This window comes from Pelodiscus sinensis, chromosome 13 (genome assembly GCF_049634645.1).
Source record: "Pelodiscus sinensis isolate JC-2024 chromosome 13, ASM4963464v1, whole genome shotgun sequence".
NCBI lineage: Eukaryota > Metazoa > Chordata > Testudines > Trionychidae > Pelodiscus > Pelodiscus sinensis.
Window position 1 is genome coordinate 5,684,703 of NC_134723.1, and position 25,966 is coordinate 5,710,668.

At 41.9% G+C, this 25,966-nt stretch overlaps 1 long non-coding RNA gene across 1 annotated transcript in view; it reads right to left on the reverse strand.

Annotated features, from left to right (window-relative positions):
- Positions 1–964: 964 nt before the first annotated feature.
- Positions 965–25,966, reverse strand: part of LOC112543769 (uncharacterized) — a 49,476-nt gene continuing 24,474 nt past the window's right edge. The window contains exons 7-8 of the long non-coding RNA XR_003086997.2: positions 8,890–9,707; positions 965–3,956 (exon numbers count right to left, since the gene is read on the reverse strand). This is a non-coding gene — a long non-coding RNA (uncharacterized LOC112543769). The remainder of the gene's footprint in view (positions 3,957–8,889; positions 9,708–25,966) is intronic.

Genomic DNA, 25,966 nt, shown 5'->3' on the forward strand with positions numbered 1-25,966 from the left:
GAGTAAATACAGCCAGATTTAACTGCCTCTGTGAGAGACACAGAAAGAGAAAGGGCCTGCATATTAGACCATCTTTTGAGCAGCCTCAGAAGTTTACCTTAAATCTGTTTTGGCTAATATTTAGGAATCTATGAAATAAAATTTTTAGGAGTCTATGAAAGAAGCAAATGAAAAAAAGTTGAAAGCCACTGCTTTGTGGCATTATCCAAAAGATTTAAACTCTTTGGCTGATACAGGACATATGCCAGAGGGACTATGGTTTTGAACCCACAAGCCTTTGAAAACTGAACATCTCATTACCCTTTTTTTTAAAAAAAGCAAACACTCCGGACACTGATGATACATCGAAATCTGGACTTTGAGGTGTGATTCTAACTCAAGCTGACGTACTTGATAGCTTTTATCAAGCTTGTACATTACAAATAGTAGCATAGAGGCATGGTGTATGGTGAGTGGTGACATGCGCTCTCCTCCCTGAGCACAAAGCCACCTGGAAGGGGGACTCTAGTTACCACTGCCACTTGCCTCTGCTACCACCGCTACAGTGCTATCTTTAGCACACAAGCTCAATGAGAGCTAATCCAGGCTATGTCTACACTGCCATTTTTTTGGCAGAAGATAAGCAAATTATGCTCTCATTTGCATATCTTCTGCCGATCCTTTTTGTGGAAGAGGTTTTGCCGATAAAAAGCCCCATGGAGACAGGGCCATTTGTCAGGGGGAAAAAAACTTTTTTCGCAAGTTCCTGTAAACCTCATTTTTGAGGAATAAGGGATCTTACAAAAAAAAAGGGGGGGGAGGTCCCCAACAAATGGCCCCATCTACACGGGACTTTTTATTGGCAAAATCTCTCCTGCAAAAAGGATTGGCAGAAGATATGCAAATGAGAGCGTGATCTGCTTATCTTCTGTCAAAAAAAACGGCAGTGTAGACATAGCTGCAGACATATCCACTTGATCTGGGACTCAAACCTCTAGCTTCAAGTGTAGACACAGTCTATCAATTGACAATGACAAGTAGAGAGCACGGTTCTTCTTCTGTTGTTCCTGGCCACTAAAACAGAGGAAAACAGAACCGAGGCATTAAATTAAATTGTCCAGTGATTACATTAAAGAAAATGATGGTCTTCCTATGGAAACCATTAAAACAAAAATTGCTATGTAAATACAACCACATTATTATAATGGTGAAGAAAGAGCCCAGTGCAACATTAGCATGTTATGCAATTTAAGAAATAAACATTTTACTGCTTTCCTTGGCTGTGTTTGCAAAGTGCTTTTAATATAAAGGAAAAAAAATCAAAGGAATATAAACTAAAAAGATGTGACAAAAGAGGGAAGAAGAGAGGCATTTTCAGAAGTGGCTATTGGTTTAGTGTTTCCATCTTGCAGCTCTGCAAGGAGGATTGACTTTCAGTGAGTGGGGAAATATCTGGCCCCTGTTAGGGGTCTCAGGTTGTGCACCCAACAGTCACCCTGATTACATTCATGGCAACACTGCCACTGACTTCACTGCGAGAAGGATCTGGCCCTTAAAGTGGGAAAGTGATTTCATAGGAAGATAATTAAACAGATGCTGGAGCCACACATTAGCCAAATATAACTAGTTTCAGTGTAAACCCAGACCACCGGAATTTCCCCCAAAATAGTAAATGATTTCAGAAAGCCTCGCGTACTCTGGACCAGGTCCTCAGCTGTGGGTGAGAGCTATAAGAAAAGCTCAGATAAATGCAGTTCAAAGATGGTATTAAGTGACATGCGAGCTGGAATCGGAGTAAGAAGTCCTCCAGCTTGACAGTATTTTGACACAATTTCGAAATAATTGCCTGCTGCGCCTGCTGTGTAGACACGGACTAAGTTATTTTGGAATATCACTAGTTATTTCGAAATAGTGTTGGGGTGTAGATGTACCCTTAGATTAGCCATCAATGCCTACACTACTTGAGGATCCTGCTACGAGAAGATGAGTCTGCCATGTCCAGCTCTGTTGGGCTGTGTCTAGACTACATGCCTCTGTCGTCAGAGGCATGTAGATTAGACACATAGGCAAAGTGAAATGAAGCCTCAATTTAAATGATCGCGGCTTCATTTAAATTTACAAGGCTGCCGCGCTGAGCCGACAAACAGCTTTGATGTTGACAAACGAGGTTTACTGGGGCTGCCGACAAAGGGCTTTGATGTCGACAGGGAAGCATCCAGACTAGCGCGCTGAGCGGACAAACAGCTGATCAGCTGTTTGTTGGCTCAGCGCGGCAGCCATGTAAATTTAAATGAAGCCGCGATCATTTAAATCGTGGCTTCATTTGACTTTGCCAAAACAACAAATCTACATGGCTCCGTCGACGGAGCTATGTAGTTTAGACGTACCCTTGGGTTTTAGGCTCTACGGAAGAACAGGATTAAATTGAGAAAAGTCTATTTTGCTTCTTTTAAGAGTATGTAAATATACGGGGGGGGGGGGGAAGGGAGGAAGGTCACACATTCATATGCCATGTAAAGTTAAAGACCAGGAATAGGGACAAGAACCTACAAGGTGATGAATTCCTTCTGATAATTAATGGGTCTTATGGACATTCACCACTTTGCAAGATTGGGGCCCTCTGCAAAATGCCAATGGAAATCCACATTGCATTTTCTCAAAATTATTTAGCACAGGTATCAATTTGATTGTGATACAACATCTGAATCATAGAGTCCTAGAAATCATGGGTTGGAAAGGACCTCAAGAGGTCATCCAGTCCAACCCCCTGCATTGAGGCAGATCAACCCTGATGTTTTTTTTTTAATTCTGTTCTTAATCTCCATTAAGGGGGACTGCACAGCCTTTCTTCGAAGCCTATTCCAGAAGCTTATTCCAGAAATCTATAGTTAGATTTTCCTGATATCTAACCTCAACTTCCCTTGCTGCAGATTAAGACCACTATTTCTTGTCCTACCTTCAGAGGAACTGGAGAACAATCATTCAGGCTACGTCTCCACTGCAGGTTTCTTGCACAAGGAGCTTTTCTGCAAAAGCTTCTTGCGCAAGAGCACGTCCACACTGCAAAAGCGCATCGGAAAAGCGATGAACGTTTGTGCAAGAGAGCGTCCAGACTGCATGGACGCTCTCTTGCAAGAAAGCTCTGATTGCCACTAACAGAATGGCCACCAGGGCACCTGGGCTTCTTTTGATAGGCTGTTTTTGAGAAACAAAACCCTGTTGCCTGTCCACACACACCTTTCTGTGCAATAACTCTTACTCAAAAAGGAGATATTCCTCGTAGAAAGAGGAATACCTATGCTGCAAAAACCTCTCTGTTCTGTCAATTCACTGTAAATTTTCTTGTGCAAAAATGCGCTTGACATGTGGATGTTCCGTGAGTTTTTGCGCAAAAACTCTGCAGTGTAGACATAGGCTCGGTTCCCGTTATAGGGGCCTTAACATAGTTGATGACTGTTATCAGATCCTCCCTCAGTCTTTTCTCAATACTCCAGATGACCAGTTTCAAAGTTCCTTTGTAGGTCAGGGTTTCTAAATCTTTTATCATATTTTCTATTTTCCTTTGGACTCTCTCCAATTTATCTAATCATTCCTAAAGTGTGGTGTCCATCATAATGCATCACGATTGCAGAAATTTTTGGCTTAAACACATTCTGCTCCTGCCAGCTAAGGAGCATGGAATCCAAGTGATGTAGTTAGTGTGGTCTTGTTGGCTCTTATAGTCTTCTTGAGATGTTTCAGACTGGGAGTCTGCAGTATGGACCTGTTCCAAAGTCCAGTGCAGACAACCGAAAAATTCCTGTTGACCTCATTGTGACTTGGAGCAAGCCTTAAGGCTTTGTAAACCTTATGGTTAAAAAAAAAAGATGAATGCTTCTTTTCAGGGGACAGCAGGATAACTATCACCAAATTAAGTGACCTTCAGACTCACATGGCCATCTGCATGTCAAGTAGCTTCAGGGGGTAGCTGAGTTAATCTGTACAGAAAAAAAAACAACAAATGGTCTGATACCACTTTATAGACTAACAAAACATGTAGATGCTATCACGAGCTTTCATGGGCACAGCCCACTTCTTCAGATGACTGGAGTTCTGAGTTTAGGATGTGCAAATGTCAAGTAGCTGTCATGAAAAACATATGGCAATACGTATTGACATAAATTACTGGACATTCTTTTATTGTAGTTTCCTTCCTTTGCTGCAGTGTAGTAGATTTGGGATTTCTGTTTTCATGCACTGAAGAAGAAGTGCTACACCTTTAACACCGCACAGGAATTTCAGTTGGAAGGTAGGGGGAGTTTAATCATCAAAGTAGCAAGGTTCTAGAACAGTCTCCCAGTAGGAGTAGTGGAGGGCAACAAACCTAACCCTTTTTAAGATGGAGCTTGATAATTATGGGTATGTCTACACTAGCCACCTAGTTCGAACTAGGGTGGCTAATGTAGGCATTTGAACTTGCAAATGAAGCCCAGGATTTAAATATCCCGGGCTTCATTTGCATGTTCCCAGGCGGGCGCCATTTTTAAATCCCCTTAGTTCGAACTGACTGCCCGCGGCTACACGCGGTGGTCAGAAGTTAATCCGAACTAAATCCTTAGTTCGGATTAACTGTTGCACCTCATTGAAGGAGGAGTAACAGATATTTAAATCTCGGGCTTCATTTGCAAGTTCGAATGCCTACATTAGCCACCCTAGTTCGAACTAGGGGTCTAGTGTAGACATAACCTATGTGATGGTGACTATATGGTATGGTTGCAGGTGACTGCAAGGGAACTGGAGTTGAGAACCCAGGAGGTCCTTTTCAGTTTGATATGTTTATATAGGGGCTTTTAGACTTATTTCTGTATTCAAAAGTTCAGAGGTAGGCACAAAATCCAAACTGGGGCCTCTGGGCAAAACCATACATACAAATAATGATCATTCTTATAGGTAGAATTGTAGCAGAACAGTGGTCTCAGTAATTAGCTCAGTAACTGCTCACAGCACTTTCAGAGCCAACATTTTTTAATTTAAAAACCACTGTCAGTTTTAGTGGCCCTAAAAAGTGCTTGATTGAGAGCCCTGGATTAATATATTTGGAACGGGTGCCAGTGTAAACTTCTCCATTTCGAGAGGTGAGAGATAAGTTCACTCAACATGGCCCGCTCGCTCATTTGTAAATGAGCCCGATTCTCCTTTCACTTAAATCACTTTCAACAGCCTGACTCTATTGACTTGGAAGGCAGCTCATCGTAATTTACACCAATGAGAGAGGCATTTCAGCCTGAAGTGCTTTTGTTGGTTGTCGCAGACACAAAAAGAGAACCCTGGGATTTATACAGTGTGAACACATTAAGCATGTCTTCCCTCTGCGTCCAGGGTGCTCTCTCCAATATCCAATGTAAAGGACAACAAAAGAATCAGGAAGAATCAAACTCGATATAGTCGGGTTCATTTTTTAGTCTAATGGAATTTATCTACTCCCTGAAAAAGAGGCAAGTCGGGCCATATCATGTCATCCACGGTGTATGTTTCTTATCTTCATACAGCAATTCTTTTCTTCAAGCAGACAAAGGAGTAAGGAAAAAGAACCAGACAGATCCAGCACTACAATTATTTTTGTCTATGTGCTGCAGTAGAATTAAGATGAATGCAGAGCTACTGTGGCATACCAAAGATACATTTTGGTCGTGGCAAATACTGTCACATTTCAGGAAACATGGGGCAAGCGTTGCTGTTTTTCAGCAGAAGCACAGATACAAACCCAACAATAAAACATAGATGGACATACATGCAAGCCTGACAGTATGAGAGATTCTGGGGGAATTTCATGGCTTTGAGGCAGTCAAACAAAAGAGAAAAAACAGTTCCAAATTTCTAGGACTGTTTTACAAAGCCATCAGGCTAGAATTTTTTAACTATAACAGGATCTATTTATCATGGGAGCTTCACTGGGCCTGTGCTTTGCAGCTTGTAAAATTTTGTGAAAATGCAAATTTAAGGCCGAGTCAAGTCCCCTCCCCCCATTTTCAAAGACAGTATGGGTGGATTTACAGTGACAGGTTATAATGGAGACAGAGGTATCATTTTGTAAGCTGGGGGAAGCTGGAAGGGAGAATAAACCAAGTGAGCAACTTTGTTTTGTTACACGTATTTGGAGGAAAGGGAGAAATTGAATAAAACAATAGAAACAAAGTTGAACTGAAAGAATACAAAATATGAATATCCTTTCTTCTGCTCCTGTCTCACTCCACCTACAGCTTTTTCTTTTAGGAAACAGCTAGGGAAAACCAGATGTTCTTACATTTTTAGAAGACTCAGTTATCGGCCAGTATTACGGAAACCAAGAAATAAATGCTGAAATAATAAACAAAATCAAGGTAAATCCCAGACAGCCCATGCTGTGCTATATAGGAGTTTGCTGCTATTATGCCAGGCAAGCTGTATAAGTAATTTTTAAAGATAATTTACAATGTTAATAATTAACAATCCCAAAGCACCTTGTCTTATGCACAGTCTGCTCTCTAGATAACAACAGGATTCTTTTTGTTCCAAAGTGCAAGTTCTAATGTCCAAGCCAAGAGAGACTAGCAATTCAAAGTACAGGACATTCATTGTATTTGATGGAAGAACAGGTCTGAGCCTGGTAAATCCCACAGTCAAACCTCGCTCAGTAGAATTATCAAAATGCTACCTCAAGATTTAATTAGGAAAAGCGATTTTGCAGAATTGGTCTCCTTATTGAACAGACTTGTTCCCTGTGTATATTTGGAGACAAAGCCATATTAGCTTTGTTTAGAGACAAAAGTAAGCTTCCCTTACTTTCTGCTCCTGTTTTCTCTGAAGAGACAACACATGTAGAGGAGAGGGAACAGGAATGTGCTGTCATCAACAGAATAATTAACTAAGATATGGAGCTTGTGGTTCTTAATGAACGTTTTTATCTTTTTCAACCAGCTCAAGAACCAATTGTAGGGCCCAAATCTGCTGATGTGACACATGCAACCCCAATGTCATCAAGCCACAAACAAATGCAGCCACTTCTGGGGTGGTGTATGGTAACTGTTTCTCACCAATATCGCCATACAGTAGTTTTCAGGAAAAAAAAATTATCTAATTGAAACTTAATGGGCATTTGGTAAGTAAAATACGCTCAGGGGATTTGGCCACACTTCTGGGGTTAATATTGTTATTGTTTTTGGAACATTCATGGGCCCTTTTAGTGCTGAGAGTCGATTCAGTCAATACCGTGCTCAGCACAGTTTAGGTTCAGGTCTGCAAGACCAAATTCTTACGTGATCAGAACCCACAACTGGGGATGGCTTTTCAAAAGAGCAATTCCCTAGAGGCAGCTTTTCATAGGAGTACTGCACCCAGCATGCACAAACTCTTTTGCAAAGCTGACTCCTCTCCTACATGTACATCAAGGCCTTCAGAAGAGTCCAGCCTCCGTTATCTCAGTGGTCAAGTGGACCTTGACTTTACATCTGAGTCTCATGCAGCTCCTTATTCTTCCCACGTTCAAGGCAGAAATCCCAGTGGCTCTAGTGGAAGTTTTGCTTACATAAGGAGGTTAAGTTATTCCACAATAATTGATTTATGGCAATTACATACCCTAGCTTGCTACTAGCTATCTAACCTGCTAAATTTCAACACAGGCAAGAAAATGTGGATCACCACAGAATCCAGGACTTCAAGCATTGCCTCTTAGTTTTGTTTTAAACCAATCATCTCAGAAGTATTCAAAGAGTTGATTTATATCCATCGACAAAACTTTTGTTTTAGTTCAGTGTCAGTGTAATTGGAGCTTTAGCCTAAGTTCAGGCTTTCAGCTAGATCGGGGTGGGCAATAATTTTTGATAGGGGGTCACTCCAAGATTTTGGAAAGTGGTATTATATTTCCATGATATTAATGGAGGAGATGTGGGGTCTGGGATGGAGGTTGGGTGCAGAGGGAGCTTGGGTAAGGGATTGCAGTGCAGGAGGGAGACTGGAGTCTGGGAGGGAGTTTGACTGAAGGAGGTGGTTGTGACCTGGAGCAGGGGACTGGAGTGCAGGGATTTGGGATGTGACCTGGGGTAGGAGGGGATTGCGATCTGGGGCAGGAGATTAGGGAGCCAGATCTGGAAGGGGCTATAAGAGGGGGACAGTATGTTTGGATATGTTGAGGGAGGGTGGGGAGATAGTTGGGGCAGGAAAGGGCTGGGGTACCAGAAGCAGGCTGTGGCCAAGAGACTTCCTTGTCAGCTGCCAAATTTGCCTGCCTGAAGAACTTAAAATGTTCCCCAAACATTCAGCCTGCTTGCCTGGTCATGCGCTTCATGAATAACTGAGCCTAGAAGAGGGGTGTGGTTCTTCTTGGCTGCCTGTTACTCCAACAAGCAGTTTCTAGGGGTCTGCCAGAAAGTGGCTAATGAGAATGTGCTGGGGGCAGGGAGGCTCCTAAAACTTCCCCCTTTCCCTTCAGTTTTAAAACAGAAATGGAGCCCTGCAGCCGTGTTTCTGCCCAGCGCGCGGGGCTGCGGGGCAAGCTATGGAGCCTGCCTGGGGCTCCCTGCGGCATCCACAGGCCAGATCTTGTGGCTTGGCCGGCCGGATCCAGCCCACTGGCCATATTTTGCCCAGGCCTGAGCTAGATTCTGGGCAGCAGTGGATCAGAGCACTTTCCCACATGAAACGAAAGATGAGACAAAGAACATTTAAAAAAAATTGATCAGTGCAGTAAATATTCACTATAAATAATCGCAGTGGTCTTTTCTTTATTCTGTGTCATCACAGTGGTCCTTCCTTTGGGCTGCCTTTCATAGGTTTGTCTTGGTTTTCACTTGATTCTTCTCAGAATCTTATTTCTTTTTTAAACAGCTTTTAAAGCCTGAAGATTTTTAAAGTAAATGGGCCCTATTACATCATTTTTTTTTAGTGAACACTTACTAGAGCCCGTAGGAGTTTCCGTTTTTCCTCTTCTCCTTTTCTTCAAACCTCTATGGCATCATTCCCAGCCAAGCTGAATTCAACAGGTCTCCCTAGTGCACATGTCTGTGCTGTTTCCTAACTCACCAGAGTGGTCGGGCAGTCAGTCGGTCCTTCCTTTTTTCCTTCCTTCCACTGAACATAAGGTCTCTGAATTGAGTAGCTGTGACCTGAGTTGGACACAGGTAGCTCGAGAATCAAACTGAGGTCTCCCTCGTGGCAGCACAGGCAAGTCTGGTCGTTAAGATGTACATTGGGAAGCCCGGTGATATATATAATATACTCTGAATACTCCCTCCATTACGCAGTCATGATTTTGGACATTGTGTTTTGAAGCTGGCATCCCTTTACTTAAAAACACAACCAGAACAATAGAAAAGATTTATTTTCCAACTCATTCGGAACGTTCTTCTCTGGTCAACTCATTAGGTGAAGATGAGTCAGCACAGGGCAGTTTTACATGTGAGTTAGCGCTGATAATCTCACATGGTGCTGGGGGCTATGGGGTGCTATTAGGAGAGATGCATATGCTAGACCCTAACAATTCATAGTCATTCAAAGTATGAGACTTGCAAAAGTCAGGTGATCAATGCTGGCGACCTTCACAAACTCCAACCTGAGTATTCGCAGTTTTCCCATACGATTCTGGTGCACTTTCAGTTGGGAAACTTACTCTTTACTATCTACTGAAAGCAATTACAATGTAATCTTGATCCACCATGTTGGCTGTATTTCATCCCAAGGGTGGCAGCATTTCAGCAGCTGGATGAAAGACCCCTCTGTAGACAAAAATGGATTGGAATTTCAGAAGATAAAAGATAAAAGATGTAAGTGATTAAATCCTGACTTGAAAACTCAGTAGGACAGGACTTGAAAACGCAGTACAATGAATAGTACTCTCTACCATTCAGATATATGCAGATTCAGTGTTACTGTATATAAATTGTACTACTCGTATATATGTGTTATGAATCAGTTGGATAAAATGCTTCAAGTATTGTGGGTCTGATTCCAAGTGCATTGTGGAGGATAACTGTATTTTTCAGAAGTATAAATTAGGTATGCAAACACACACACACACGTCTATTTGGGTGTCTAAACTTTTGAAAAATCATGCCCTAAATGTCCAGACATCTCAGATATTGCCAAAATGAGACATACAAATACAGAGACAGAAATGCTTGTAGTCACCTTTAAGAAGGATTTGTATATTGCACTTATTAATAGGGAAAACTATTTAATAGATGGTTCTTAAACAGAACTAATCATATTTTAACCAAAACTGTCTGCAAGAGCTTGAAAAAATAGACTCATAAAACACTAGAATGGGAAGAGACCTCGAGAGGTCATCAAGTCCAGTCCCCCGTCCTCATAGCAGGACCAAGCACCATCTAGATCATCCCTCATAGATGTCCATCCAATAAACCAAGTAAGCATTGGAAACCAAGCAGTTATGAAGATACAATTCTTGGTCGTAGCCTGTTTTTACTAGCAACCAAATCAACATAAAGAGAAACTAGTGGTGAGCCTAAATAACCTGGGAATATATAGTAGCAAGCAATCTTTGAGAAGAAGCAAATAGTTCTTTATAAACATCATGTATTTCCCATGCTGAAGATGAAACTGGAAACAACATTGAATAACTGAGGTCTTGGGTCCTCATGTATGCCTCAGTCTGGATTGCATTCAGGTGCCCTGTACTGCTCTTAACAGAACAGAGCCTTCTTCCCAGCACACAGATTTAATGATATAGGTGATTCATGCATTTTGGCCACTGTAATAGGACTTCCATTCCAATTGAGGGAGAATACTGAGAGGGAGAAACAGATTTCCTAGACATACCATGCACATTCCATGAAAATCCTAATGCATGTTTATATACAATAAAAATGGTCTGTCACTAAGATCCACCATTAATAGGAGTTATTTTAAAATGTCTGATTTTAAAAAGAAATGCTCCTGATTTTGTTTCACTATTTTTTTATTATAAACATAACAAGAAGAACATAAGAACATAAGAACAGCCATACTTGGACAGACCAAAGGTCCATCTATCCCAGTACCCTGTCTGCTGACAGTGGCCAATTCCAGGCGCCCTAGAGGGAGTGAACAGAACAGGTAATCATCAAATGATCCCTCTCCTCTCATCCATTTCCAGCCCCTGACAAACAGAATCTAGGGACACCATTCCTACCCATCCTGGCTAATATGATGGACCTATCCTCCATAAATGTATCTAATTCTTTTTGAACCCTATTAAATTCCTGCTGTGTGAAGAAAAACATCCTTTTGTTTGTTTTAAACCTGCTACCTATTAATTTCATTTGGTGACCCCTAGTTCTTATATTATGGGAACAAATAAATAATTTTTATTATTCACATTTCCATGCTAGTCGTGATTTTATATACCTCTATCATATCCTCCCTTACTCTCCTCTTTTCTAACCTGAAAAATCCCAGTCTCTTTAATCTCTCTTCATATGGGACCCGTTCCAAACCCTTAATTCTTTTTTGTTGCCCTTTTGTGAACCTTTTCCAATGCCAGTGTATCCTTTTTGGGATGAAGCAACCACATCTGTATGCAGTATTCAAGATGTGGGCAAACCACAGTTTTATATAGAGGAAATAAGATATTCTCTGTCTTATTCTCTATCTCTTTTTTAATGATTCCTAACATTCTGTTTGCTTTTTTTGACTGCCACTGCACACGGAGTGGATGTTTTCAAAGAAATATCTACAATGACTCTAAGATCTCTCTCTTGAGTCACTGTAGCTAAATTAGTCCCCATCATATTGTATGTATAGTTGGGATTATTTTTCCAATGTCCATTACTTTTCATTTATCAACATTAAATTTCATTTGCCATGTTGTTACCCAATCACTTAGTTTGGTGAGATCTTTTTGAAGCTGTCATGGCTCCTTCCCCACTCTGGCATGATAAATGCAGAAGTGGGGGCCAGCAAGTGTACCCCAAAGCCTTATTTACCAGGCTTTGGTATAAAACTTCCCCCCAAGATCTTAAAAACCTAGATCTTGGGAATAAAACTTCCGCTGCCACCACCCAAATGTTGATAAAGAAATCAGGGGAAAGATCATTTGGGAAATCTTACCCCTAAAACAAAAATCAGGGCACACCATTAACCACTGCCAGATTAATAAAAAGAAAAGAAATAACTTTTATTATTACAACAATATTCCTGTTGCAAGCATAATGACTAGATAGCAGGGTAACAAAATATACTCATGGAGAAACTCCATGGGCCTAGAACTTAGTTACAAAGAAAAGCCAAAACATCTTTAAGCAGTGCCAGATCTCAGATCCCATACCCAATCCTTAAAACAATAAAACCTAACGAAACTACCTAAACTTTACCCTACTTACAGAAAATGAGAATGGTGTCTTGGAGAGAGAGAGAGACATGCTTGTCCCTCTCTGTAGCTGCAGAGAACTCTCTCAGAGAGACAAAAGGGAGAAAAGAAAAAACCCAAATTCCTTTGTCCCAGTTTGAAAAGTCCCACCTACATTCCTATTGGTCACTCCACCTGGCTAGGTGCAGTTAACCCCTTAATCCCCAGGCTGCTGGCTAACCCTCATAATCATGACAGAAGTGCTTCAAAAAGCTTCAGGCTTCTCATAATGGAGGGTATTTTAGGCTGTGATGCTCCTATGGCAGAGAAACCAAAGTAACTCAAGTTTTCAAATCCAGAAAGGCATCTGGGGCTTTTAATTCATTTCCTGACAAATCTACTGTGGTGTGTGCCATGCAAAAAAGGCTCCAACTCACACTCCTCTACATTGGGTGCTGTGCAAAGTGAATCAGAAGGGAGTTCATATGGATAATGACCCCAGTTCGCTGCACAAGCACATGCCAGCCAGCCTTCTAGCTCTTATTGTGTGTGGAACTATCGTATATTCCCAAAGAACATCAAACTGGGGCTTCACCAAAGTCTTAAGCCCCTCCCTTCTCTGCAGTCTTACAGCAGTCAGCTGTGGCGAAGATGAAGAAGCAGATTCATAAGTATATAGTTGCTAGTGTTAGCTGACCTCAGGGTCGCCATCAAAACATCGGCCTCCCAGTTGCACACTCCCACATTCAAAGCAGTGACTATCATCTGCTACTATTGGCTATGAAAAGGGAACATCAACATCCTCATCCAATGTGGAGCGGGTGTGGGGGAGGCAACGGAGTCCCCAGAACAGGTGGCTATGGGTGCTGATAGAAGTATTAGTACTTTGTGCTCATAGAATGCTTTTCCTACATAGATTGCAAGTCATTTCACTACTGGGAGTAAATGCTATTATCTCCAGTTTACAGAAGGGGAGAATGTGGAATGGCAGAGAAGGGATTTGCCTAAAGGCCACAGAGCAGTTCAGAGGCAGAGATTTGAATGGGGAGATGAGTGGGATGAACTGGGTGCTGATATATAATGAACGTAATGTTCTTTATTTTAGTTCCTCATCTCTCTTTGCTCTTTGTCCGGCACTGGTCTTGTGAATTCTCTGGGGCAGGACTATGCTATTCTGTATGTACCACATTTTGTACAAGGCAACCCCAATATCGACTAGGCCCATGAAGAATCTGAAGTATCAATCCTACATAATAATAATATTTCATCCTCATTTACAGTCTCACTATTTAGATGGGCCAGAAAGATGTTGTGCAAATCCTCACTTTTAATGTTCTGGCTTTAGATCCAAAAGACCCTCAGTTAGCTTGGGATTGCAAACTCTACCCAAAACATCAAGATCTGATGCTTTCCTTTCCCAGAAAATGTATTTAGACCCACTTATCATTTTAACAACAGCCCATTCTCCCAATTCAGACTGCTGAGCTAAACAAAACCCTTCGAGCACTGTCCATCTGTCACTTAAATGTAGTGTTGCCCTGATCTTGTCACTGCCAACCTCTCCCTTCCCTCCACCCCAGTTAATTGTGCTAAACAAGTTCTCTAGAACACAGATGCTTCTGTCACTTGCCCCGTGGTTTTCCTCTTCATCGGACTTTCAATGCTCCCATTAGGATTAATGAAGAGAGACCAAAAGAGGAAGTGATGAGGGATACCCCCAAAGTGCCTTTTCAGAAGCAGTAAAATAAGGGTTTATTTGGCTATGAAATGAAGGATTTAGAAATAGGTTAATTCGTCATATCGTCCTTCTTAGACTTCAAGAAAAAAATTGCCAATAACAAAGATAACATCGTGGAACAAAAATACGACAACAGCACATATATAGTACATACTATAGGAGAGACATTTCACGTCAATTAAAAAGAACTTGACCAACACAAATCTATTTAAAAAAACTTGACCAGCAACCTTCATGGAAGGGGCTAATGATGAGATACTTTATTCCAATGAGAGTACTTACATACTTGTTATGTGATTCACATCTCATTACTGAACTGAAATATACCGGATTGAGGAGATAAGAACCCAAATGTGGTAATCGTAGCCCTGAAATCTATCTATTCAAGTTTTTGTGGCAGTGCCTATCAGTTCAGTAACTGAGTGCCTGCTCGCTGATAGGCCTTAAGCCACTTTGACCTCCCCATGCCTCCATTTTCTCATCTGCAAAATGAAAACAGCAATATCACACTGCAGCTAGCAGGTACTTGAGAGGGTGAAGGTTTGCTCGGGATTACAAGGATACATGGGCTTGATCCTCAGCGGATATAAATAAACAGAGTGCCACTTCATAAGTCAGATATTCAACTGTGCTGATGTGCACTAGCTGAAGATCCTGCCCAGCAAAGGCCATATAAAACATTGGGTTTTATTATGCAGTACCCACCCTTAAAAATTGTCAGTTTTGCCATAGAAAACTGGACATACTTCATTTGGTATTTGCAACACTTTCTGTTTGCATTATAAGGAATATTGTGAATGTGGAGGTAAAATTAGGCTCTAAAATAATTAACACATGTCTCAGAGTCACCATTTTAGGAAGTGTTCTTGCACCTCAATTAGCAAAATATTCTTTCTGCGCATGGTGCAAAGCTCGATTGGCCTACTTTTGCTCTACTGGTGTAAATCTAGGGTAAAGAAGAACACATCTGTAATCCCCATTCGCACATCCCTGTTCAAGCACGATCTACAGCTATAAGTTGGCCTTTCTGAGGACTGGGGGAAGCCACAGGTTGTTAGGTCTGCTCTTGACACTTTTGATAGACAGATGTATTTCAGGAACAGGACGACTTGTTTCTAAGTTAGCTGCTCAAAGGGGAAAGAAGGTGATTATTTGCAAGTAACTGTACTGGTGTATGGCATGAGTATATTTTATCATCACTGATGGGGAGGAAGGATTTTGGTACCCTCAGCAAGGCAGCAGTGATAGAAGTGAACAATAGCTTTTCTCTTCCCTTTCCACTGAGCAAAGTACTAAGAACAAAACTGGGCACTTCAGGAGCCCCAAGAAGAATTAATACGCTCCCAGCCAGTGGTGCCATCGGTTTGTAGGCAAAACAATTCTTACCTATTATGGGATAGGGTGGGTGTATGGATGATTCAGAACCGGAGTGGGTGGCGTTTATGGGGATTTTCTCATGATCTCTGAGTAGGAAGTGGAAGCAGTTTATTGGTGCCAGTGAACTCATTCTCTCGGTGCACACAACTGCGGGTAAATCAGAAAGCTATTCCACTCCCTCTAATAAATAATCCTTCCATGCAACAAGCGCTGGGCTCGAACAAGTCAGCGCGTCCCTGTCCCTATCACGGAAAAAGAAAAATCAGGACTGCCAGCAAATGCAAATCAAGCTGCTGTGTGTGCCGGATACAGACAGCTGTATGAATTCCACTACTCATGAGGCTTCATCACATACCACATGCCAGTCACTATAATTAGAGCGAGTTACTAGGAAAACGAACTGCAGAGTTAGGAAACATACAGTAATGTGTATAAATAAAATATACTGCTTTCCTGTGCTCTTGTCTCTTTTAATTCCTGTTTTCTCTCTCCACAGTACAACAGTGGGACTGAATTCTGATGAAGCAATGTTTGGTTCCACCTCAGGCATTTTGTGAGGGGGTAGCAGTTAATTGATGCTAAAGTGCAGCACTTAACAGCATTGACTTTCTTGGCAGGGAGATGGCTGACTAAATAGCCAAGTTGGGGGTAATTGACAATTTTTAGCCAAAGATTTACTAGGATGTTTTATTTGGCTTTTCCTCATTACGTCCCCAATTCAGCAAAGCATATGCTTAAATCTAAGCCACTGTAAACAGCTGGACTATGTGTTGCTAAGTCAGGGCCTAGAAGACCTCTGTTCCTGATATGAAATCAATATCTGTGGACAGTGTGGACTGGGGGGAAACAGAGCAATCAATGGCAAAACAACAGTAATTCATGGATCACCTTCTTGTAATATGAAGCAGCAACAGTTGTACTGTAGCATGTGACATACACTGTAATGCACATAACTTGTTTAATTGTGCACCTTTGAACTATGCATATTCCAGAAAGTTACTGAACTAGTTTGAGAAAAATATGAATCGGACATTTCTCCCTTTCACTTCCTAGGTCCAGCAGAGGTCTAGACACTTTTAAAACTTCTATCTCTGATGCAACATCAAGGTAAAAACCCCTAGTAACAAACCTGGGGTCTGCTGAATTATTTTGTTGGGTTTATGTGCAGCAGATGTAGGTTTGACAAAACGCATGAGACAAGCAAGATGGACAATGTGCCTAGTTCTTTCATGCCCACAACTGTCAAACTTGTTAGAGAGTGCTATTTTTAGTAGAATTACAATTTGGAGTTGGCATGTTGATTCAACACAATTGGAGACTGCTTTACCGTCAGTGAACATCCTTTGATTTATTGCTCTCTTATTCAGGTCAGGAAATGTAACCTCAGGAGCAGTCAATTCATGGGTTTGAGCTTTCTGGACAGGAGGTGAACATAGCCTTTAGAATTACAATTGATACAGTTCAGAGAAGGGAGAAAATCATAGACAAGGAGTTCACTAATTAGCAATAACTAAACTCGCCGGATACTGTTGTAACAGGCAACCCAATAAAGAATCACAGTCTTCTTATTCCTACTGTTTTCTTAATGGAACTGAACTCTGTAGTTAAAATGCACTCTCAAATATGAAAGAGGAGAAATGTTAAGAACCTAAATGGCTATTCTTTGAATTGGCCATTGTCTTTGGGATTCAAACCCTCAAACAAGGCCGGAACAGTCTGAATTTCAATATGAAAATAGTTAATGATGCTTTGAAGTCAGGGTTAACATCTTTCACCCACACATTCATTTCCAACATTACTTCTGCCATCTCTGGATTTTGATCAATGATTCACCAGTGTTTGAAGCCCAGGGAAAGGAAATAGAAATATGCATTTGTAAAGGTGAGGAATGCACCTGGTAGTCAATTGAAATCTCAAAAGTAGCCTCTAAGTGCCACTTTTTCAACATTATTTAGAGCAAGGAGCTTGGCAGTAGGCTACATGTTACACAAGGATTATTACAGCACTTCGGCATCCAGCAAAGTCAATGTTGTTGAAAGCTGCCCTAAAGAGCTATGCAAAAAAGGAAACTTTTAAAGGTTTTTTTCCCCTGTGAACTACAATAATTTGGTGTTGATTAGTGAGACAAGCAGAGCTGAAAAGAATGTGATGCTGTCGTTGCTAGACTTACTTTCTGCCTGCAATTCCTTTTAGTCTGACAAAGGTTCAGCTTTTAAACCCTAACATTATGCCAGAACAGGCTTCATAAAACAAAACAAAAGAAAACAAACAAATAAACAAACAAAAACAAAGGGGAATAGTAAAAAAAAAGATTTCCAATCAAAATGAAATAAAACAGTAACCCCCCCACCCACCCTTTCTCCTTCTTTTAAGTGCAAACAATTAAGGTCCATTTTGAGCACAGTAGCCGGCGGGGAATGACAGAAATCAAACATTTTCAATTCCAGATTAAATAACATTACTAGAAGAAAAACACAAAGTATAAAAAGGATTGGTTCTGCATTGATGAACCATAAGGGACAGAAACCAGCGTTGGCATAACATTTTCATTAACGACAGCAAAAGCAAAACATACATATCAATAGTACACATCCTTTTCTTGCCTAGGGCCCTGATTAAGTTCTCAAAAAAAACTTCTCTATGCTCCACAGGTTTTAATGTACCGCCACGTATTTTTATGCTATCATTGAACACGCCAGAGGTAGCAGAAATGTATCTGCAGCACACAAAATCTAGATTCAGGATTGAAGAAACAGAGTTCTCTCATATATGGCCTATTAAAGAAGTGACTGCAATTAGCATTTTTTTCTGCTTAATTATGGCGAGGCCTCTGAAAGAAGAACCTTAATTTTGATACAGCATCTCTGTATGCCAGGTAGAAACAGAGGTGACCCAAAGTAGCTTTTTGTGGCTCGAAGTAGGCACTGGGGACGTCTTGCATAGGGAGCACATTCACAATGCAAAGCTGGAAGAGATGCGGTCACCTCCCATATCAGACATTCTCTATTTCTGGGGTAAGGTACATGTAAAGGAGAAAGCGTTGGTCTCCATTGACCTAAGGGATCTTACACCTACTGAGTAAGATATAGCTGCTCCTTATTTATTCTCATTATAGGAAAATACTGTTCTTGCCACATATACCCAGAATGATAAATGCTGGGTTTTTAATGGTGCCCTGCTTGTGTGCACATTTGCATAACTACCTAGGTATATTCAATTGCTTATTACAGGAAGATAAAATTGCTCTCTGGGCTGAAATTTGTCTCAGCCTGGAAGAAAATGTTTCTCCGCCAAGTTGAAAAACTGCGTCTGTGGGGCACTGGTATAACAGAGGGCAGAATTGGTCCAGAAAGCTTTATTCACAGAAGAATTAAACCAGCTTCACATTCTTTGACAATAGGTGTCAGGAGGTCATGCCAGCAAGGTCACTTTCCCACAAAATGAGTTCCGTAAGAAACTGCAATGATGATTTGAAAATGATGGGACTGTTCTTTTTCCTGCAGGAGTGAATACGAACTTACTCCAGTGACCCAGTTATTGTGTTCTTTATTTTCAAATACAGTTTGCAATTGATCAAGCTGATTTCCTGCTTTGCGCCTTGGCACACAGCAGGGCTGTTTTCTTTATAACACTGTAGCTTTAGTAAAATAAGCCTAGATGTTAATAAAACACTCAGTTTTCAAACAACACCTTCATTTATTTAATGCAATATTGCCCTCCACTTGCACAGGTAATTACATCAACGCAGATGCACCTCTGGCCAACCTGAAGCCAAAATCTTCCCTGTTGCACACAGAGATGTTTAGTGGTTCAACAATGACTTTGAGAGTATTTGACTTGTAAGCACACCCTATACACACTCACGCTTCTGTGCCCTGTTCGAATTGACAACAGAGGAACAAACTGCATCTAAAGCTTTCAGATCTCTTCCCGCAGGGCATTATCAGCACAGCTGCACAGTTCTGATGCTGTGTGTCCATACGCAGATGGCCAGGCTGGGGGAGAGAGAGCATGTAGATTTCTCATTCTGTGCCCTCCTGTAAATTCTGGGAGGTTGACTGGGATGCTCTAACAGCTGCAGCTTTGCCAACATCTAGCTATGCATCGAATATTCTTTCAGAAGATGAAACAGCAGGGAAAAATTGGGAAGATTTGCATATTTGGGGACCTTCCAACATGCAGGTATAAAAACCACATGCAAAAAAGACTGAATGTTCAAATCTGTTAATTGCACTTGTGATTGCATCCTTTATTTATATGACATTTCTGCAAATCAACTAAGTAAAGCAGTCTATGTGTTAAGGCAAGTGAGAAAGTTTAGTATTAATTTAGGCTTTTAGGGCCATGCTTTGTTTTCAGTCAGATTTCTGGAAAGCTGGAGTAAATTAATTGGAACCACTGTATTTGCACTGGTGTAAATGGGAACAGAAATTAGCCCTTAATCTATTCTTTACAGTTTACAATTCAACATATAATTCTAATCTCAGATTGAATTTCCAGACAGAATTAAAGCTGCATACCTGCACCATGCTTAGCACAAAGAATACATGTTGGGGTAATTATAGTATTTGGCTTCTATAAAACTCCTTTCCTCCTAAACCAAACATATTATGGACATCGCACCATGAAATACAACCACCAGTAGGAAGAAAACTGGCAGTCAATTGGCCCACAGCAAAATAATGTGGGAAAAGTGTGTTTATTCAGTTGCAGTTAGGTTCTTATGCTCTGCCCATCACTGTGGTACCAGAGTGATGCACCAGGACACACTGTTCCATGAGATCGTTAATGTCCAGAAAGCGGAGACAGATGTGGAAGCTTCCAGCCAATAGACTCCCACACAGTGAAATACATAGCTCTAAATGGAACAGTCTCAGAAGGATCAAAGACCAAGACAACCAAACTAGGCTAGAGCATGAGATGGAAAGCAGTCTACACACTCCAATACTGATGCCCATCCATGACAAGTTATGAGCCATCCCTGATTTCTAGAAGCAGTTTTTTACCATGCATTCAATACCATTTAACTGAAACCAAACTTTCTGAAGGCACTGAAATATTTAGTTGTTTTGTTTTCCTCTTTAATTTAAATTTTTTATAGTTTCCCTCTGCCAAGATCTGTCTGGGAACATAATAAAAAGCTAAAATACCATGAGAAAGGCAATATTTCCAGAGGAATCAGAAGCCGGAAGCATTAACAGATTCCCTCAGGAAAGCAACATCATGAGACTTCCAGCCAACATCAGAACATTCAGGAGGCTTAGACAGACTTAGGAGAAGTATCTGAATCAAAGCCAAATGTTGAATCTTTTGGCCTCCCATCTGTCGTGGGAATTACTATCACCATATCACGTGTAGTTGAATTCCTGTTTCTCATTTCCACTGATGGCCTCTAGGGCCTGTGCAAAATTCCTAACTCTGGGATTTCTCATGCAAATCCTTTTAATACAGGTTGGCTATAAGAAGATTATTTAGATTATCTTCAGAATGATGCTAATTAATATTACCAGCAAAACTGCAACTCATCTTGGAAACAGCAAAATTCTACACTCTCTCTTCTCTACTTATGATGCACTACATGAGGCCTGCAGCTTACAGGCTTGTAAAGACCTTCACAATACACAATAAAATACATGCTTCAATACCTTTTCTGGGAGGGGTAAAGGAGTTCTTTGTTATTTCCACATCCTCTTTTCCTTTCAGCAGCTCCTCAACTATAGATGGGCTAATGGACACCATTTAGTTCTGGGTGACTATTTAGAGAAATGCCAGTTTTACTTGGGTTTGACACCAAATCAGGAAGAATTACGTTATTATTATGAGCTATATTTCAACAGTACCTGGGCCAGGTTTATATTAGACCAGGCAGATCGGCTTAAAGTATGCAACTCCAGCTATGCAAAATATAAGCTTAAGTCAAGCAGCTGCAGCGCCTACCCCGTGGAAGGCTGCCAGAAGCACGTGCTCCCGTCAGCTTCCCTTACTACTCACAGAATGAGGAGTACACAACACTGACGGGGACTGCACTCAGCATTCAATTTGGGGGTCTACACTAGACCCGCTAAATCAAATGCTAGAAGATCCCCCTCTGGAGAGTCAATGTTTTCCGTAGTGTAGACAAGTCCACTCAGGAGCTAGGGATCCCTTGTACTACGCACTGTACTCACACAATAAAAAGACAGTCCTCACCCCAAAGACTTTTGCTATGAGCTAATGCATTCATCAAACCTTCAAACTCCAAGCAAACCGCAAGGAGTACTAATCCGTGCCACCCCCAATTAAGGTTACACGAGGGACAGAAAAATGTATTTATCTACTTTCAACCCCATTTGCACATATCTGGTTTCAAAGTTTGTCGTTTGTCTTGTGTTCTGAGTAGGAGACATAGGAGGCGGAACAAAATATATATCACAATTACTCTCCATATGCATTGCAGGCCATAATAAGCAATATCTGTGCGGTAACAATTGGTCAGCATTGATTATTTAGTAGATTCCACTGTATACAAGTCAAATCTGCCAACCTAACTTTGGCCTGTGTAGGTTTTCTCTTCCAAACAAGTATGCAAAGTAATCTCTTTAGTAAAAAATTTTTTTTAACCTGAGTAACCTTTTAGTGGGGCATGGGGAAACATTATAGGAGAAAGTGGTTTGTGACCTCCAGTCAAGACTGTAAACACCCAAAACACCCTTCAGTTTCCAAATTTTCACTGCCCTTAGTTTGAAAGACTCTTTCTTACAGACACACCACCTTGTCGACTAGCTCGAACAGTCATACTGTAGGCACAATATTATTATTAATGCAGTGGTCCCTGCAATTGAATTTTGTTTTCTTTTTAATTTTCAGCATTGCCCCTATAAATGGTGTAGCTGAACTTGTCTGAGCCATTTCTAATAAAGTGAGCAATGCTTAAAACAAAGAAAAGGAAGAAATATTTGCAGCGGCAGTTGATGTGTTTTAGCTGCTCTGTGCTGTAAATACATTGTAAATAATTTGTAAGGTATTCATACATTCCTGTACACTATCTGTAGCAGGCTTATAAATATATTATTAGAGCTTTATAAATCACTGATAGCCAACCCTTAAAATAAAGCATTACTGAAGCCGTCTATGCTAAATGCAATCTCTGCAGATCTTTTAATCTACAGAGGCAGAGTATTTGGTGAATTCTTGGAATAGGGAGTTCAATGTGAGGAAAACCCAATGACCTCTTCTCACTAAGCACCTGTCTACCTTCAAACTCAACCACACAGGGAGAATCTAATTCCGAGGGTAGTCTTTCAGCATAGTTGAAATAGGTTGTTTTTCCGGAGGGTGGTGCCACCTGGGGGCCCAGCTCTGAAGCGAGTGCTGTCACCAACTCCAACGCTAGAGCTGCCAATTTTCAAATGGCAAAAAAATTGAATGCCTTTGTCCTGCCCTGGCTCCACCCCTTCCTTGAAGCTCCACCCCCTGCTCTGCCCCATCCCCGAGGCCCTGGCTCCTCACTTTCACCAGGTTGGGGCAGGGAGTTGAGCTGGGGGGTTTGAGGGCTCCAGCTGGGGATGCGGGTTCTGAGGTGGGGCCGGGGATGAGGGACTCGGGGTGAAGAATGGAGCTCTGTGCTGGGACTGATGGGTTTTGTGTGAGGGAGAGGATGCAGGCTCTGGGTGTGGGAGAAGGCTCAGGGGTGGAACAGAGGTATAGAGTGTGAGAGGGCATGAGGGCTTCTGGGATGTGGGTTGGAGTGAGGGAGGGGCACTGGGGCTGGGCTGAAGGGTTGGGGTGCAGGAAAGAGCTTGGGGTTGGCATTGGGGGTTGGCACAGGTGATTAGGGCATGTGAGAAGCGTGGGGGTTGGGTTGCACTTATCTAAGGCGGCTCCCAGGAATCAGCTGGCAGACGATTGTGGATTCTAGGCATAAGAGGACCAGGGAGACTCCATACATTGCCTGTTCCCACAGGCATCACCCCCAGAAATCCCATTAGTTGTGGTTCCTAGCCAATAGGAGTGCTCAAGGAGGAGGAAGTGTGCGGTGCCTCCCTGGCCCCCTGTAGGCCTAAAAGTCATGAGGCTGGCTGGGCACTTCAGGGGAGCCACACAGAGGCAGGGCAGACAGAAGGCCTGGGTTAGCCCTTCTGCACTTTCGCCCAGACTTTTATTGACCTGGCTGGTGGTGCTGTCTGGAGCTGGCAGAGTCCTTTTTCAGCTGGGCATTCCAATAAAAAACCGGCCACGTAGCCCCTGTAAGCAGTGCAGAAGTAGGAGTGACAGTCCTGTGCCCCCTGCAGGGCTGTACCCCCTGTCACATGAAAGTCATATGTGGGTCCTGTAGCTTAGCAGGCCTAGGATGGAAGTTTCCATCCCTGCCATGCCCAGCTTAGCATAAAGTGGGATGCTGCAAGCCCAAACCGCAGCTGGGCTTTATCAGCTCTAACCCTGCCTTGAGCTGGGAAACTACAGAGCAGTAAACAAGTTTGACCTCGGTCTCAGCTCATAAGAGTGATAAGAAAGCCGTTGAGCCAGGTACGTACACACGGTAAACAACTGGGCTACGTCTACACTGGCATGATTTTCCAGAAATGCTTTTAACGGTTTAAGTTTTCCGTTAAAAGCATTTTCTGAACAGAGCGTCTAGATTGGCACCGACGCTTTTCCGCAAAAGCACTTTTTGTGGAAAAGCGTCCGTGCCAATCTAGACGTGCTTTTCCGCAAAAAAGCCCTGATCGCCATTTTTGCCATCGGGGCTTTTTTGCAGAAAACAAATCTGGGCTGTCTACACTGGCCCTTTTGTGCAAAAGTTTCGCGGAAAAATACTTTTGCCCAAACGGGAGCAGCATAGTATTTCCACAAGAACACTGACAATCTTACATGAGAGCGTTAGTGCTTTTGTGGAAATTCAAGTGGCCAGTGTAGACAGCTGGCAAGTTTTTCCGGAAAAATGGCTGATTTTCCGGAAAAACTGGCCAGTCTAGACACAGCCCTGTAGTATAATTAGTGTAGGAAGCCCCGTGCCCATTGAGTTTCAACAGGGACCTAGACCTCAAAGGGTTTCCTGAATTCCCCTAGCTGGAGCCACATCCACTGCGGCTGGGTGTGAGGTAACTGGAACGGGACTCCCTGCAGAACTAAATGGTCGTAAGAATTTCCAAGTGCCTGTTCCTTTTATATGCATTGCTTTGCGTATGCTGATTTGTATTGCTTTGCAGTAGCTGTGTAACCATCTGGCAATATTAAGCCTGTAATGGCAGTGACGTAGTGAGATTAATAAAAGCAACTCTCTATCCCTAATCGACTCTGTCTTGAAGTGAATCCACAACTCTGTTGGGCCCTGGCCCTGTGAGTTGACATCCCATACTGTTCTACGCATACAGAGGACCAGGGAGATTCCATACATTGCCTGTTCTCACAGGCATCACCCCCACAAATCCCATTAGTTGTGGTTCCCAGCCAATAGGAGTACTTAAGGAGGAGGAAGTGTGCACAGCCTCCCTGGTTCTTTTTCCCCCATAATTTTCCCTCCTCTTTATTCCCCCCAGGTCGGCCTTGTGCCCTGGAAAACTGTCCTGCTTGCCCCACCCTGGTTATGGACTTGTTGTTGCATCATATTGTCCAAAAAATCCACAGGCAGAACAGTGGAGTGTTTATTGTTCCAGAAAAGTTTCTTTAAACAAGTGGGTCTACCGTGGCTTTTTCAAATGATAAGTGTTAATGAGGGTCCATTATTACTTTTCTGTGATTTTCCATGTCTTGCCTGCATCTGAACTGCAATTATTTGAAGATCTTTCAATATGGTTTTGATCCTCTTCGTTCAGTGTGTGGCCCCATGCATTATTTACTGCACACCACGCAGGCCCTGTGCTGAATGCAGAATTAACTTTCTCACTGGCTTTTTTATGTTGCTTTCATTGCAGTATCTGTGTCTTTAATGTGTGTTTTCTTCACTAAACTTCCCTGGGTTGATTTTTATTATCATCCCAATTTTACACATGGGGAATCAAAAAAGAGGATGTCAACTAGTTTTGGATTCTATATTTGAGAAGTTTAGAACCTGATTTTTCAGAATATAGAATCATAGAACTGGAAGGAACCTCAAGAGGTCAGTGAGTCCAGTCCCCTGCCCTCATGGCAGGACGAAGCACCATCTAGACTATCCCTGACAGGTGTTTGTCCAACCGGCTCTTAAAAATCTCCAAGACGGAGATTCTACAGCCTCTCTAGGCCATTTATTCTAGTGCTTAGCCACCTTAACAGTGAAGTTTTTTCTTACACCTATTCTAAATATCCCTTCCTGCAATTTAAACCCATTGCTTATTGTCCTGTCATCAGAGGGTAAGGAGAATAATGTTTCTCCCTCCTTATAACAACCTTTTAGGTACTTGAAAGCTGTTGTGTCCCCCCTCTCAGTCTTCTCTTTTCCAGACTAAACAAATCTAATTCTTTCAATCTTCCAAAAAGGGTCATGTTTTTTAGACTTATTATTTGTGTTGTTCTTCTTTGGCCTTTTTTCCAATTTGCCCACTTCTTTCCTGAAATATAGCACCCAGAGCTGGACATAATACTCAAGCTGAGACCTAATCAGTGCTGACTATAAA